We start from the raw sequence: 16,685 nt of genomic DNA, 5'->3' as shown, positions 1-16,685 counted from the left end.
CACGCCCGCTGTGTCCTCTCCCAGTGTGTCTGTGAGCCCTCCTCCCAAAGTACACAAACGCCAGCACACACCCACTCAACAGCCATCCAACTCACAACAGCCTCCAGCCCAATGAACCTTCACCCAAACTCAGCAGACGTACACCTCCTACAACCACTACCTCTTCCTCCACTCCCAAACCCCGTCCCAGTGTGTCTAAAAAACCTTTCCTAGCTGCCATTGACCTCTTCCCTACAACTCCCCCGTCCTTCCCCTAGGGCCAGGATGTCTAGATCCCAGCCCAGCACCTCAGCCACCAAATCCTCGTCTAGTGTGGTCCCTGCAAGTCTGGGAACATCGAAGGCGGCACCCATCAGGCCACCTAGTGAAGCCAAGGACCAACCCATTCCACCACCTGCCAAGGTAAAGAAGGGGCCAGCTTGCCAAAGAGAGAAGCTGCACCAACCACCCAGCAAGGCCTCTTCCAGAACACAAGAGGACAGTGCCAAGGTCCCAGCAGCGACTTCCAAGGTGGGGAAGGGAAACAAGTGAAAAGGGTAGTCAGCTCAGGGCACGGACCCTCCAGGTGAGGGACTGGTGTCACCCCTTTTGCAAGACAGAACAGAAACCTGTACAGCGGTGGCCTCCGCCGCAACGGCCGCAACCTGCACCACCACCTGCACCACCATCTGCACCGTGAACTGCACGTCTGCTGCCTCTACTACAGTCACCAGCTTCATCCCCAGTGGGCAGCCTTCTGAGGCTGCAGGAGACGGCCTGGTGTCTCCCTCCACAAGTGCAGACACCTGCACCACCAGCAGCATCTCCGCCGCACACACTGCCACCGCCACCTGCCCCTCGACGTGCCCAGCCAGTGCCACTACAGCAGACATCAGCAGCATCCCCAGTGTGCAGGCTTCCGAGGCTGCAGGAGATGTCCTAGACCCTACATGAGGCACCACCACCAGCCCTGGCACTACCAGCAGTTTGCAGCCTTAGTCGTCGCAAAGAGGATTGTGGCTCTGCCTTCATGGAGCATAATGCTACCTGTTACCGGTAAATCTTGTGGCTCAGACTCCCATGTGAGGGAATGGGAACTGCCATACGGCTGTTGCAGCATTATTGGGCACCATGCCCCCTCCACAACCAGTGGAGAAATTCATCCACTAACCCAGTCCTTGGCAGCATGAAGCACTCTGGGCACAAAGGCCCGTATTTATACTTTTTGACGCTAAACTGCGCTAATGCAGTTTAGCGTCAAAAAGTTTAGCGCCGGCTAACGCCATTCTGAAGCGCCATGCGGGCGCCGTATTTATTGAATGGCGTTAGCCGGCGCTAGCAGACCGGCGCTGCCTGGTGTGCGTGGAAAAAAAACACGTACACCAGGCAGCGCCGGCGTTGGGGAAAATGGCGTTAGGGCGTCTTAAAATGGGGCAAGTCAGGTTGAGGCAAAAAAATCGCCTCCACCCGATTTGCGCCATTTTTAACGACGCCCAGACGCCATTTACATGACTCCTGTCTTAGTAAAGACAGGAGTCATGCCCCCTTGCCCAATGGCCATGCCCAGGGGACTTATGTCCCCTGGGCATGGTCATTGTGGCATGTAGGGGGGCACAAATCAGGCCCCCCTATGCCAAAAAAAAATATTAAAAAAAAAAAAAAATTATACTTACCTGAACTTACCTGAATGTCCCTGGGATGGGTCCCTCCATCCTTGGGTGTCCTCCTGGGGTGGGCAAGGGTGGCAGGGGGGGTCCCTGGGGGCATGGGAGGGCAGCTGTGGGCTCATTTTGAGCCCACAGGTCCCTTAACGCCTGCCCTGACCCAGACGTTAAAAAGAGGCGCAAATGCGGGGTTTTTTGCCCCGCCCACTCCCGGGCGTGATTTTTGCCCGGGAGTATAAATACAACGCATTTGCATTGCAGTCATTTTTTTAGACGGGAACGCCTTCCTTGCATCTCATTAACGCAAGGAAGGCGTTCACGCAAAAAAATTACGCTCATTCCTCATACTTTGGCGGTAGACGCGTCTAACGCCAAAGTATAAATATGGCGTTAGTTTTGCGCCGAATTTGCGTCGAAAAAAACGACGCAAATTCGGCGCAAACGGAGTATAAATATGCCCCAAAGCACCCTCCACAACCAGTGGAGAAAAGCATCAACTCACCCTGTCCTTGGCAGGATGAGAAAAGCATCCACTTACAAAGTCCTTGCCAGGATGAAGCACTCTGGGCACAAAGCCCCCTCCAGAACCAGTGGAACATGTCACCCACTTGAGAGACTGTGGCCTTGCACTCCCCAGGACCAAGCAGAGGGCAAACCACCCACTTGAGAGACTGTGGCCTTGCACTCCCCAGGACCAGGCAGTGGGCATGGAGCCCCCTCGAGGAGCAGTGGCATCGTCCCATCATTTGGCTGAGGTGCCCCCCTCCCCCTCCCCCTGAGGTGCCTGTTTTTTTTTCGACCTGATGCCCTTGCAGTGTTCTCTCTGTTTTGAGGCAGGTGTCATGTGTGGGCTTCGCCCATGCTTTTTGGGACCACTGGTCCACGGACATTTAATGGGACAGTATACGGACTTGTGTACTTGCTGTGAATATTTGTATTTACTAATGTTTTAAATTTATCTTGGCCTATCTGAATTCACAATTATTACACTTGTTAAACTCATTTTATTTGGTCCTTGCATTATGACCCACATCTCGTAATCCGCCACAATACAGACACCCACACGAGTCCGCCACACCAAAGGTCAGTGATAAACTGTTGATAGCAAAACCTACACCGTCACGGCAACAGAAATATACCCACACTATCACGACCCACGAATCAACGCGACGGTCATACAATTGCGTCATCCATTGGCGGTACACACCGCCGCGCTCAAAATACACACACATTTAGAAAACACAACCACATTGGACAATTCAAAATACACACACCTAATACACATACACACACCACACCCACACACTCACACCACTATAAAACACACACCCACACTACCCACAACCCCTTACAATGACAGTTTTGGAAGAAGCAAAGAGAGAGAGAATAGCAAAGACAACACCAGCATCCAGAGGCACACAACACCATCACTCACACAACATCCACGCACCTCAAAGAACACACCCCAACACATCACATCACACATCACAACAAACCCCCTCACACATCACCTACACTACATTATGGCACCTCAAACACACCCCAGGTTTTCTGAGGAAGAGCTCAGGGTTGTGGTGGAGGAAATCATCCGGGTAGAGCCACAGCTATTCGGATCACAGGTGCAGCAGACATCCATTGCAAGGAAGATGGAGCTATGGCAGAGAATTGTCGACAGGGTCAACGCAGTGTGACAGCATCCAAGAACATGAGATGACATCAGGAAGAGGTGGAACGACCTACGGGGGAAGGTGTATTCTGTGGTATCCAGACACCAGGTAGCCGTACAGAGGACTGGCGGTGGACCCCCACCTCCTCCCCCACAACTAACAACATGGGAGGAGCAAGTGTTGGCGATCAAGCATCCTGAGGGCCTCGCAGGAGTAGCAGGAGGACTGGACTCTGATAAGGCAAATCTTTACTACTATATCCCCCTCCCTACCTGCATGCTATCACATACCCCCACCCTTAACCTCACTCCAATCACTCCATCACATCACAGATAACCCACTATCACAACCCACACATCCCAATACCAAGCCCTGCATGTAACACCAATGCATGGATACCCATTACAGACCTGCATGGACACCCATCACCAAAGCATGTCCAGTAGAAAGACTCACCCAGGCCACAAAATCACCATTCCAAAAGGGCCAAGGCAAGAATGCAAGCACAGGAGTAGAGGGAAACTCACCCATTGCACAAGATGGCACACACATATACAATAACTATGCATTTATACCCCAACAGGACCCATACCCAGCATCACCGGACAGGAGGTGCCATCCATATCCAGTCCCCCTACAAAAGAGGCCCACAGTGACGACAGCAGCTCTGCACACCTGGATCAACATGACCAGCCCAGCCCATCAGGGACTCTGGACAGTCGGTTCCCCTGCCACAGTCCCAAACCACCACTGAACCTCCCCCCTCAGGAAACACCATCAGAGCACCCACCCAGCGGGCCCATGCCACTTTCCCCAGGACATGTCAATCAGCAATGTGTCCACCACTACAGGGACCCCAGGCAAACCCACTAACACACGACTATCAGGGACAAAAAAACAATACTGGCAACACAAAACTGAAATAAATGCACATTCCAATAGTCTACTATATATACAGACGACTACAGGTGCTAACACACTAAAGCACATCGTTGCCATGATGTGCATTACCGGAATGCTATACAGTAAACCAGTAGCATGAACCAAGAAGAACAAGATTAGTGCAGCACACTAAGAAATCAAGTATATCAATAGTTTAAAGACACGTTATGTCTTAAATACAATATTAGGAAATTTCCATAGGTTACAAAATCATAATTTCACATTAACTATAGTGGTGTTAGTTCTTAGATCATATTGTATAAAAGCAAAAAATTACTATAAATACATATAGAATTTATTTCTTACAAACAACACATATAGTGCCAAAAATACATAACAGACAGTGATACAATAAATATGAAGAGCACAAAACAGCCAACAGACAATGATACAATGAATACAATGAGCATAGACCATCCACCGACATGTGTTTTGTCCAAACTGGACTTCTTCAAGGCTCAGTCATTCATATGGCACTCAGCCTCATAATCCCCGTTGGGACTGGATGTTAAACAACTTATTTCAAATATCTTCAAATTCTGGCCCACATCATCTTTTTAAATGTTATTCTCTCCTCCTGGTCTCAACTGAGAAACGGCGTAATTTACATATCCCTCATTGCCTGTAATCACAGTAACACGCATCATGAATCCACTTCCTCGTGTTCACGTAAAAAATACGGACGAGCATCAAAGGACGATCAGGGACCTGGGGTCAGTGACAGTGGGCACACGGTTCAGGGGACAGAGGCACAGGACACCATGGAAGCTGGGAGGACAGCTGTGCGACTGGGGGAGGACAGGCCCAAGGAACCCACTCTCCACGAGGCACTCTCCAACATCATGGGAGCATACCACCATTCCCAGGAGACCATGGGCACGGTACTGGCCAAGTTTCAGGAGACCCAGCGGCTGCAGGACGAACAGTACTTGGGGATCAGGCAGGACTTGAAGTCCATTAACACCACCCTGGTCACCATTGCAGGGGTGCTGGCAGACATGGCCAACACCATGAGGGAGACAGCGGCACACTAACGGGCCCCTGACACTAGCCCGATCGATGAACAGCCCTCCACGTCCACCGGCGCTAGTGGACAGGAGGTCCCGCCACAGGACCAACAGGCCACCAGCACCCCACCCCATGCAGAAGGAGAACCACCCCGCAAACAGTCCCTGAGATCCAGGCACAAGACAGAGGGGGTCATTTCGACCCTGGTGGACGGCAGAGAAGCGGCGGTAAGACCACCAACAGGCTGGCGGTCTTTTTTTGGGAATTATGACCATGGCGGTTACCGCCATGGTCACCCGCCGCTTCTCCGTTCCGCCCGCCAGGGCGGAAACGACAGCTGGGCTGGAGACCTGGGTCTCCAGCCCGGCGGTCGTCACTATACCGCCGGCGGTATTTTGACCCGGCTTACCGCCATGGATTTCATGCGGTTGGAACCGCCATGAAATCCATGGCGGTAAGCACTATCAGTGCCAGGGAATTCTTTCCCTGGCACTGATAGGAGTCTACCCCACCCCCCACCCCCACCCCGACTCCCTTCCCTACACCCCCCACCACCCCTGCCACCCCCCAAAGGTGGAAGGACCCCCCTCCCCACCCCGACCCCCAACATCACATCACTCATGCACACACGACACGCACGCAGGCACCACCAACACACATCCACGCACACACACTGGCATACATGCCAACATCCACACACACAGTCAGACACGCACACCCACATTCATACATACACGCACACAACCATGCAGACATACCTACAGACATACACACACTCATTCCCATACTCACAACACCCCTGCAAGCATACAGGCACTCACACATCCCCACTACATACACACACGCACACCCCTATGCACGCACACAACACACAACACCCCACCACCCCCCTCCCCTCACGGACAATCGACTTACCTGGTCCGACGATCCTCCGGGAGGGGACGGGTGCCATGGGGGCTGCTCCGCCGACACCACACCATCAACAGAACACCGCCACGCCGAATCACAGGACGTGATTCGGTGGGCGGTGTTCTGTTGACGTGGAGATGGAGCAACCTCCACTTCCCCGCCGCCTGCCAGTATGGCTGTTGGCAGCTCTCAGTCTGAAAAAGGACGGAGAGCTGCCAAGAGTCATAATACGCCGAGCGGAAAACCGCCACCACTGGCGGTCTTCTGCACGGCGGTCCCTCGGCGGTCTTGACAAAAGACCGCCGAGGTCAAAATGACCCCCAGAGAACATTGCCATGACCCCCGCCAGGAAATACGACTCTCCTTATTGTCACCATTCTGTCCCAAAATGTCACCCTGACCACCTTGAACTGCCATTGCTCCACTTCCTATGGCCCCTTGGACAATGCACCTGTGATACCAAGAGACTGGACTCTACCATGGATATTCCTCCACCATCATCCCAGCCCATTGCACATCCCCCTCCACTGATTAGCACTTAAATAAACACCCTTGAATCACAAAACAATCTGGTGTCGGTCTGTACTTTCACAAATGTGTTATTACAACCTCTCTGACAAATATCAATGGCAATGTTCATTTGCACATACCAAAGTATGACAGTTGTTGGGTAGCAGTGAACATAGCAGAAGGCAGAATGTGGTACCCAGATCTGTGAAAAGGAAAGCCAAAGTGAACTGTCAGGGTCCATACACAGAGGTAAAAAGGCAGACTCATGAAATTTCCTACAGTAGACTGATATGAGAGGAGCAGTGCCAGTCTCTTACCTGTGTCTCACTGGAAGTATTGCATGATGATGTTGTTTCGGTTGTCAATATCTTCTTCTTGTGCCTCCTCTTCTTCACTGTCCACAGTCTCCACAGCTGCCACAAGACCATCATCAGGCCCATCCTCCTGCAGAAAAGGCACCTGGCGTCGCAAAGCCAGGTTCTGCAACATACAGCATGCCACGATTATATGGCACACCTTCTTCAGTGAATATTATAGGGAGCCACCTGTCAGATGGAGGCACCGGAAACTGGCCTTCAGGAGGCCGAAAGTCCGCACTATAATCCTCCCAGTTCGCCCATGTGCCTCATTGTAGCGTTCCTCTGCCCTTGTCCTGGGATTCCTCACTGGGGTCAGTAGCCATGAGAACTTGGGGTAATCAGAGTCACCTGCAAATATCGAGGGGTGTCTGTTAGACATACACAAACCCTTAGGGACTCTCTCATACCCAGACACCTATTCAAACTGTGTGTGGACCTTGGGCTCAATTATTAGCCACACCCGGTGCCTCTGGAGTTGGCCCATCACATAAGGGATACTATTCCTCAAAATGTAAGCGTCATGCACTGAACCAGGATACTTGGCATTCACATGGGAGATGTACTGGTCTGCCAAACACACCATCTGCACATTCATGGAATGGTAGCTTTTGTGGTTTCTGTACACCTGTTCAATCCTGCGGGGGGGGACAAATGCCACATGTGTACCATCAATATCACCAATGATGTTGGGGATATGTCCCAGGGCATAGAAGTCACCTTTCACTGGGGGCAAATCCTCCACCTGAGGGAAAACGATGTAGCTGCGCATGTGTTTCAGCAGGGCAGACAACACTCTGGACAACACATTAGAGAACATTGGCTGAGAAATCCCTGATGCCATGGCCACTGTTGTTTGAAAGGAACCACTGGCCAGGAAATGGAGCACTGACAGGACCTGCACTAGAGGGGGGATTCCTGCGGGAGCGTGGATAGCTGACATTAGGTCAGGCTCCAACTGGGCAGAGAGTTCATGGATTGTGGCACGATCAAATGTGTAGGTGATAATGATGTGTCTGTCTTCCATTTTCGACAGGTCCACCAGGGTCTGTACACCGGAGGAGGATGCCATCTCATCATCTGCCCGAGTGGATGTGCCCTATGGAGGAGAATGGTGAGCAGCGGGTCATATACCACATAGGTTGCACAAGGCTGTTTTGCACTATTGTGATTTCATTGATGTGTTGCGCTGTCTGTCTGTATTCCTGCCCAAAAGTGCTGTGATGCAGTTCGGTGCCCTGCCATGTGCCCACCCTGAAATGGCGGCTGCCTGACCTGTAAGGAGGGACAAGGGGAAATGAGGTAACAGCGCTGGCGTTGTCCAGCGCCGCGGTAGGCGGACGAAGACCGCTGCGCAATTCAGCATTGGTTATCATTGGGCCCTATGGGTTCCAGGAGCCAATGACGATGTAGGCAGGCGGTGACGGTACGCACCCCCATGGACATGACTGCCATTTTCTATCTCTGCACTCACTTGATACCTGACCTTCAACAGGAGAGGACCTACACTGAAGTGCTGCTGTGACCTGAGTCTGGAAGTAACAATGGCTACAGTGTCCGGGGAAAGGGCCCCCTGCCTTCACCACGGAGGAGTTGGACAACCTGGTGGATGGGGTCATTCCCCAGTACACACTACTCTATGGTCCTTCAGACAAACAGGTGAGTACACTGTGTGCATGGTGAATGGGCCACTAATGTATGGAGTGGCCTGGATGGAAGATACATGGGGAGGGGGGCTGTGGCCTGCATGTGAGGATGGTCAGTGTATGTGTTTCAGGGCATGGTTGGAAAGTTGTGGCCAATGAGTAAAAAGACTTGGATGGTGGAGTAAAATTCATCCTTACTTTACCTTTCCTGTAGGTCAGAAGAAGGGTATTTGGCGTGCCATTGCCAAGGAAGTGCGGACCCTGGGGTCTATCGTAGACGGAGCGCCCACTGCCACAAGAGATGGGAGGACATACACCGCTGGAGCAAGAAGACAGCGGAGGGCCAGCTGGGGATGGCCTCCTAACGTGGAAGGGGTGCCCGTCGCACCATGACCCCCCTGATGTTCCGGACCCTAGCGGTGGCATATCCGGAGTTGGATGGGCGCTTGAGGGCATCACAGCAGCCATAAGGGGGTGAGTACAGTCTCATTCAGCTGATTCTGCGCTCTTTACGAGGTGTCTGGGTGGGGGATGTGGGCTGTGGGTCCCCCTAGGCCAGGGCGAACGCGGTAGGGTGGGTCCCTTGTTAGGCAGGCTCTGTGCCACTCCAAACCCAATAGTGGCAGTGGCCATCTAAAACTAGTCATGCTCCTGTAGGTTCCAGGTGTGCAGCAAATGGGCTTAGGCATAGTCCCCCATGGGCAGGTGTTTTTCCCCACTAACTGCTAGTGCATGGGCTAGTGCATAGGGCTGCTCCCTGTATGTAGTGTACGCCAACGGTGGTGTTGTTGCTGGCATTGACCAAGTGTATCCTCAGTCTCTTCCCTCCCCTTTTTGTTTTGTCACCCTGTCCTTGTGTGCATTAGCATCATCTGGGGGAGGAGCAGTGGCACTGGAGCAGGAGGGACCTGCAACCCACATGGCCCAGGAGGGTGAATGTATGGGGTCTGAAGGCACCAGTGGGACAGAGGGCAAGGGGAGCTCCACGACGGGGACAGGAGGGGATACCAGCGACAGTCACTCCTACTCTGATGAGAGCTCCCTTGTGGTGGGCACATCTGTGCCCACCGCAAAAACAGGTACAGCTGCCACCCCCTCTACCAACACCGCCCTCCCAGCAGCCCCTCAGCATGTTTCCCGTGCCCGCTCACCCAGGAGGGTGGGCATCTCCTTTGCCCCAGGCACTTCAGGCCCTGCCCCAGTCAGCCCTGCTGCCCTCAGTGAGGAGGCTATTGACCTCCTGAGATCCCTCACTGTTGGGCAGTCAACCATTTTGAATGTCATCCAGGGTGTCGAGAGGCATTTGTAGCAAACAAATGCATGCCTGGAGGGCATTAATTCTGGGGTGCCAGCCCAACAGAAAGCATTTCAGACTCTGGCCTCAGCACTGACGGCAGCCATTGGCCCTGTGTCTAGCCTTCCTCCCTCCAACTTCCTCTACCCAGGCCCAATCCCCTCAACCCCAGCCTATCCCAAGCACACCTTCAGACCAGCATTCACCCAAATCAACACATAAAAGTGGCTCAGGCAAACATAAGCACCACACATCCCACAGGCACTCACACAAGCACCACACCCATGCAGACACACTAACATCCACTGCCTCAACTGTGTCCCCGTCCTCCACGTCATCCACCTCCCTCCCAGTCTCGTCTCCACTCACACCTGCATGCACTACATCCTCAGCCACTACCTCCATCACCGGTACGCCCATCACCACACACCACTCACGTGCAATCACCACCCCCACAATCATGCACACGCCCGCTGTGTCCTCTCCCAGTGTGTCTGTGAGCCCTCCTCCCAAAGTACACAAACGCCAGCACACACCCACTCAACAGCCATCCAACTCACAACAGCCTCCAGCCCAATGAACCTTCACCCAAACTCAGCAGACGTACACCTCCTACAACCACTACCTCTTCCTCCACTCCCAAACCCCGTCCCAGTGTGTCTAAAAAACCTTTCCTAGCTGCCATTGACCTCTTCCCTACAACTCCCCCGTCCTTCCCCTAGGGCCAGGATGTCTAGATCCCAGCCCAGCACCTCAGCCACCAAATCCTCGTCTAGTGTGGTCCCTGCAAGTCTGGGAACATCGAAGGCGGCACCCATCAGGCCACCTAGTGAAGCCAAGGACCAACCCATTCCACCACCTGCCAAGGTAAAGAAGGGGCCAGCTTGCCAAAGAGAGAAGCTGCACCAACCACCCAGCAAGGCCTCTTCCAGAACACAAGAGGACAGTGCCAAGGTCCCAGCAGCGACTTCCAAGGTGGGGAAGGGAAACAAGTGAAAAGGGTAGTCAGCTCAGGGCACGGACCCTCCAGGTGAGGGACTGGTGTCACCCCTTTTGCAAGACAGAACAGAAACCTGTACAGCGGTGGCCTCCGCCGCAACGGCCGCAACCTGCACCACCACCTGCACCACCATCTGCACCGTGAACTGCACGTCTGCTGCCTCTACTACAGTCACCAGCTTCATCCCCAGTGGGCAGCCTTCTGAGGCTGCAGGAGACGGCCTGGTGTCTCCCTCCACAAGTGCAGACACCTGCACCACCAGCAGCATCTCCGCCGCACACACTGCCACCGCCACCTGCCCCTCGACGTGCCCAGCCAGTGCCACTACAGCAGACATCAGCAGCATCCCCAGTGTGCAGGCTTCCGAGGCTGCAGGAGATGTCCTAGACCCTACATGAGGCACCACCACCAGCCCTGGCACTACCAGCAGTTTGCAGCCTTAGTCGTCGCAAAGAGGATTGTGGCTCTGCCTTCATGGAGCATAATGCTACCTGTTACCGGTAAATCTTGTGGCTCAGACTCCCATGTGAGGGAATGGGAACTGCCATACGGCTGTTGCAGCATTATTGGGCACCATGCCCCCTCCACAACCAGTGGAGAAATTCATCCACTAACCCAGTCCTTGGCAGCATGAAGCACTCTGGGCACAAAGGCCCGTATTTAAACTTTTTGACGCTAAACTGCGCTAATGCAGTTTAGCGTCAAAAAGTTTAGCGCCGGCTAACGCCATTCTGAAGCGCCATGCGGGCGCCGTATTTATTGAATGGCGTTAGCCGGCGCTAGCAGACCGGCGCTGCCTGGTGTGCGTGGAAAAAAAACACGTACACCAGGCAGCGCCGGCGTTGGGGAAAATGGCGTTAGGGCGTCTTAAAATGGGGCAAGTCAGGTTGAGGCAAAAAAATCGCCTCCACCCGATTTGCGCCATTTTTAACGACGCCCAGACGCCATTTACATGACTCCTGTCTTAGTAAAGACAGGAGTCATGCCCCCTTGCCCAATGGCCATGCCCAGGGGACTTATGTCCCCTGGGCATGGTCATTGTGGCATGTAGGGGGGCACAAATCAGGCCCCCCTATGCCAAAAAAAAATATTAAAAAAAAAAAAAATTATACTTACCTGAACTTACCTGAATGTCCCTGGGATGGGTCCCTCCATCCTTGGGTGTCCTCCTGGGGTGGGCAAGGGTGGCAGGGGGGGTCCCTGGGGGCATGGGAGGGCAGCTGTGGGCTCATTTTGAGCCCACAGGTCCCTTAACGCCTGCCCTGACCCAGACGTTAAAAAGAGGCGCAAATGCGGGGTTTTTTGCCCCGCCCACTCCCGGGCGTGATTTTTGCCCGGGAGTATAAATACGACGCATTTGCATTGCAGTCATTTTTTTAGACGGGAACGCCTTCCTTGCATCTCATTAACGCAAGGAAGGCGTTCACGCAAAAAAATTACGCTCATTCCTCATACTTTGGCGGTAGACGCGTCTAACGCCAAAGTATAAATATGGCGTTAGTTTTGCGCCGAATTTGCGTCGAAAAAAACGACGCAAATTCGGCGCAAACGGAGTATAAATATGCCCCAAAGCACCCTCCACAACCAGTGGAGAAAAGCATCAACTCACCCTGTCCTTGGCAGGATGAAGCACTCTGGGCACAAAGCCCCCTCCAGAACCAGTTGAGAAAAGCATCCACTTACAAAGTCCTTGCCAGGATGAAGCACTCTGGGCACAAAGCCCCCTCCAGAACCAGTGGAACATGTCACCCACTTGAGAGACTGTGGCCTTGCACTCCCCAGGACCAAGCAGAGGGCAAACCACCCACTTGAGAGACTGTGGCTTTGCACTGCCCAGGACCAAGCAGTTGGCAAACCACCCACTTGAGAGACTGTTGCTTTGTACTGCCCAGGACCAAGCAGTGGGCAAACCACCCACTTGAGAGACTGTGGCCTTGCACTCCCCAGGACCAGGCAGTGGGCATGGAGCCCCCTCGAGGAGCAGTGGCATCGTCCCATCATTTGGCTGAGGTGCCCCCCTCCCCTTCCCCCTGAGGTGCCTGTTTTTTTTTCGACCTGATGCCCTTGCAGTGTTCTCTCTGTTTTGAGGCAGGTGTCATGTGTGGGCTTCGCCCATGCTTTTTGGGACCACTGGTCCACGGACATTTAATGGGACAGTATACGGACTTGTGTACTTGCTGTGAATATTTGTATTTACTAATGTTTTAAATTTATCTTGGCCTATCTGAATTCACAATTATTACACTTGTTAAACTCATTTTATTTGGTCCTTGCATTCTTCCAGGTGGTGACGGGGTGTATCTGTGATAGTGTGTATATTGTTGTGGGTGGGGGTTGGGGGTGTTGTGTGTGTGTGTCACTCTCTTTTTCCTCCCCCCCCTCACTGCTGGTGGTACCTGGTTCCTCCATTTCCTGGTTTGTTTGTGTTGTCATCTTTTTCTCTTACAATGTGTCATTGTTATGGGCTTTTTGACACACAACGTACTCCAAAGTGGTGCACTGCTGCTTTGCAGCATTTTTGTGTGTTTGACAACCCGCAATTCAGCAGTGTGCATCACATTTGGATCAGATGTGCTACAACACTTTGGCCCTCATTACAACTCTGGCAGTCGGTGAAAAAGTGACGGTAACTACCGCCAAATCATGACCATGGCGGTGAGAACTCAGATAGACAGCCACTTTACCACACCGACCCCCAGGGTGGATACAACAGCCACCACAGCCATAGCTACCTACAGCCAGGCGGAAGTCAATGTTCCGCCCACCATATTAAGACCCTGGAAACCGCCACCTTTTCTGGGGCGGTACCAATGACATCAAAAGCCTGGCAAAAACACTGCACAGAAAGGAAAGGAGTTACCTTTGGAGACACAGGGAAGAACCACGCCGCCAACACCAATGATGTTGAAGACGACCTCAGTGAGTACAGTCGCCTAGCACACAAGGGAGGGGGGAAGAAAAAATAAAGTGACACAGACACATGCACAACACCCACCCACCCCCAACACCATACACACAATCAGCTGCAGTAATAAAACATATTTACCCATACCCCTGAGGAATAATGCAAGGACACATGATTGTGCAAAAGTGAGTGTAATAATAACTACACAGTAGAAATACGAAAATGCACTGTAATGGTATATACATATGTACAGTTCAAGGGACACTGCCCAGTCCATATTATGCATGGGCCACAGGCCAAAGTCCAAGGCCCCACTTGTCACCTGCACCAACAAGGAGAGAACACTGCAGGGGCATCAGTTGGAAAATAGGCAGGCACCTCAGGGGGACGGGGAATGGGGGGCACCTCAGCCGGCAGATGGAACAGCACCAGTGGTTCTGGAGGGGGCAACATGCCCTGTGCCCAGTCCTAGGAAGTTCAAGGCGACAGTCTCTCAAGTGGGTGACTTGCCCACTGGCTCTGGAGGGGGCAACATGCCCTGTGCTCTGTCCTGGGGAGTACAAAGCCACAGTCTCTCAAGTGGGTGACTTGGCCACTTGCCCTGGAGGGGCACCATGCCCTGTGCTCTGTCCTGGGGAGTGCAAGGCCATGGTCTCTCAAGTGGGTGACTTGCGCACTGGCTCTAGAGGGGGCAACATGCCCTGTGCTTGGTCCTGGGAAGTGCAAGGCCACAGTGTCTCAAGTGGGTGTCTTACCCACTTGTTCTGGAGGTGGCATTGTGCCCTTTGCTTCTGATCCTGGGAGGCTGGGGTTGGTGGGTGTCTTACCCACTGGTTCTGGAGGGGCATCGTGCCCTGTACTTCTGATCCTGGGAAGGCTGGGGTTGGTGGATGTTTTACCCACTGGTTCGGAGGGGGCATCATGCCCTGTGCTTCTGATCTTGGGAAGTGCAAGGTCACAGTCTCTCAGCTGGGTGTCATACCCACTGGATTTGCAAGGGGCAGGCCGCACATCATCCCATGGAAGCAGGACTACATACGGTCTGCTGGCGGTGATGGTTGCTCAGTGGTGGAGGTGCTGCTGCTGCAGCCGCTGGTGGGGCGATGCTCCAGCCCATCGCCTCTGACTGCTGCCCACTGGTGGTGCTGCTGCTGCTGGTGGTGGTGGGGGGAAGCTCCAGCCCATCCCCTGCAGCCTCGGATGGCCGTCCACTGGTGGTGGAGTGGTGGTGGTGCTGCTGCTGCTAGTGGCTGGGGGAAGCTCCAGCCCATGCCCTGAAGCCTCGGACGGCTGCACAACCATGGTTGGTGGTGAGGGGCTCCATCTGAGTCCCTGCACCAGGCCCCTTGTCTTTCCTGCATGCTGGTGCTGGCTCCTTGCTCTTCCTTGCAGCATGTGGGGATGGCTCCTTGCCCTTCCGAGCAGCAGCTGGGGCAGGCACCCTTTCCTTGAGGCTGTCTGGTGCCCTGGATCCTTTCCCACTACGAGTAGGTGTGGAGACTACTGGGCCCGTGGACTGGGTGGCTGAGGTGCTTGCCTGGGTTTTTGCCACCCTGGCCAGATGTGAAGGACGGGGGTAGGGGTAGGGAAGAGGTCAATGGTGGAGAGAAAAACTTCTTAGGGACATTGGGACGGGAAGAGGGAGAAGGTTTGGGAGTGGAGGAAGAGGGAGTGGTTGTAGGAGGTGTCTGACTGCTGAATGTGGGTGCAGGTGCATGGGCTGGATGCTGTTGTGAGGTGGATGGCTGTTGGGTGTCTGAATACTTGCGTTTGTGTTTGTGATGGGGGTGACAGACACAGTGGGAGAGGACACAGGTGACGTGTGCATGGCTGTTGTGGAGGTGTCTGCCAGTGAGGTGTGTGTTCTTCTTGGTGTAGTGGTGATGCTGGTAGTGGATGAGGATGTAGTGCATGCAGGTGTGAATGTAGACACAACTGGGTGGGAGGTGGAGGAGGAGGGGGAGACAGTGGAAATTGTGGCTGTTGGTATGTCTGCATCTGGATGGTGTTTGTGTGAGTGCCTGTGGGATAATGTGTAGTGCTTGTTTTACCTGTACCACTCTTGTGTGTTGTCCTGTGTGCATGCCCGTCTGCCTGTGTGCTTGGGAGAGGTTGGGGTTGAGGGGAATGGGATTGGGAAGAGGAAGTTGGAGGGGGAGGGCAAAACAGGGTCAATGGCTGTCATCAGGGAGGAGGCCAGAGCCTGGATTGATATCTGTTGGGCCGCCAAGCTAGTGTGAATGCCCTCCAGCATCAGTCTGTTAAATCTGGGCTGCCAGCCCCTAGATGGCATTCACAATGGTTGACTGCCCTATAGAGATGGATCTCAGGAGTTCAATAGCCTCCTCACTGAGGGCAGCAGGGCTCACTGGGGCAGGGCCTGAGGTGCTTGGGGCGAAGGAGATGCCTACCCTCCTGGGTGAGTGGGCACGGACAACTCGCTGAGGGGCTTCTGGGAGGGCGGTGCTGATACGGGGTGGTGGCTGTACCTGTAGCTAGGGTGGGCACAGCAGTGTCCGCCACCACCAAGGAGCTTCCATCGGACATCTGTGTCTGAACTGTCCCCTCCTGTCTCCACCGTGGTGCTCCTCTCGCCCTCCATCTCACTGGTGCCCTCACCGTCAGTGGACTCCACCTCCTGGGTCCAGTGGGATGCAGCTCCCTCCATCGCCGGTGCCTCTGCTCCACCGCCAGATGATGCTAATGCACATAAGGACAGGGTGACAAAACAAGAAAGGGGGGGAAAAGACAAATGATACACTGTGTCAATGGCTGCCCCAACACCACCGTTGGCATACACACCAC

Source organism: Pleurodeles waltl, chromosome 5, assembly GCF_031143425.1.
Source record: "Pleurodeles waltl isolate 20211129_DDA chromosome 5, aPleWal1.hap1.20221129, whole genome shotgun sequence".
Taxonomy (NCBI): Eukaryota; Metazoa; Chordata; class Amphibia; order Caudata; family Salamandridae; genus Pleurodeles; species Pleurodeles waltl.
This window is presented reverse-complemented; position numbering follows the sequence as displayed.